Source organism: Hypanus sabinus, chromosome 11, assembly GCF_030144855.1.
Source record: "Hypanus sabinus isolate sHypSab1 chromosome 11, sHypSab1.hap1, whole genome shotgun sequence".
Taxonomy (NCBI): domain Eukaryota; kingdom Metazoa; phylum Chordata; class Chondrichthyes; order Myliobatiformes; family Dasyatidae; genus Hypanus; species Hypanus sabinus.
This window is the reverse complement of record NC_082716.1, coordinates 78,639,486-78,640,042: the sequence shown is the minus strand read 5'-3', so window position 1 is coordinate 78,640,042 and position 557 is coordinate 78,639,486. Positions and strand designations below refer to the sequence as shown.

Here is a 557-nt window from a genome sequence, read left to right as displayed (position 1 = left end):
CTGCAACAGATAGTGAGGTCAGCTGAGAAGATCATCGGGGTCTCTCTTCCCACCATTACTGACGTTTACACTACACACTGCATCCGCAAAGGAAACAACATTATGAAGGACCCCATGCACCCCTCATACAAATACTTCTTCCTCCTGCCGTCTGGGAAAAGGCACCAAAGCATTCGGGTTCTCACAACCAGACTATGTAACAGGTTCTTCCCCCAAGCTATCAGACTCCTCAATACCCAGAGCCTGGACTGACATCTTACTGCCCTATTGTCTTGTTTATTATTTATTGTAATGCCTGCACTGTTTTGTGCACTTTATGCAGTCCTGGGTAGGTCTGTAGTCTAGTGTAGTGTAGTTTTTTTTTTATCTGTTTTTTACATAGTTCAGTCTAGTTTTTGTAATGTGTCATGTAACACCATGGTCCTGAAAAACATTGTCTCATTTTTACTATGTACTGTACCAGCAGTTATGGTCGAAATGACAATAAAAAGTGATGACTTGTATGGGAACAGCAATGCCCTTGAGTGGAAAATCCTTAAAAAGGCAGTGGATTTGGT

The 557-nt window shown here is 42.0% G+C and overlaps 1 protein-coding gene across 3 annotated transcripts in view; it reads right to left on the bottom strand.

Annotated features, from left to right (window-relative positions):
• LOC132402152 (uncharacterized) overlaps nucleotides 1-557 on the bottom strand; it is an 80,861-nt gene that overhangs the window by 10,949 nt on the left and 69,355 nt on the right. The gene's annotated exons all lie outside the window — the stretch shown is intronic.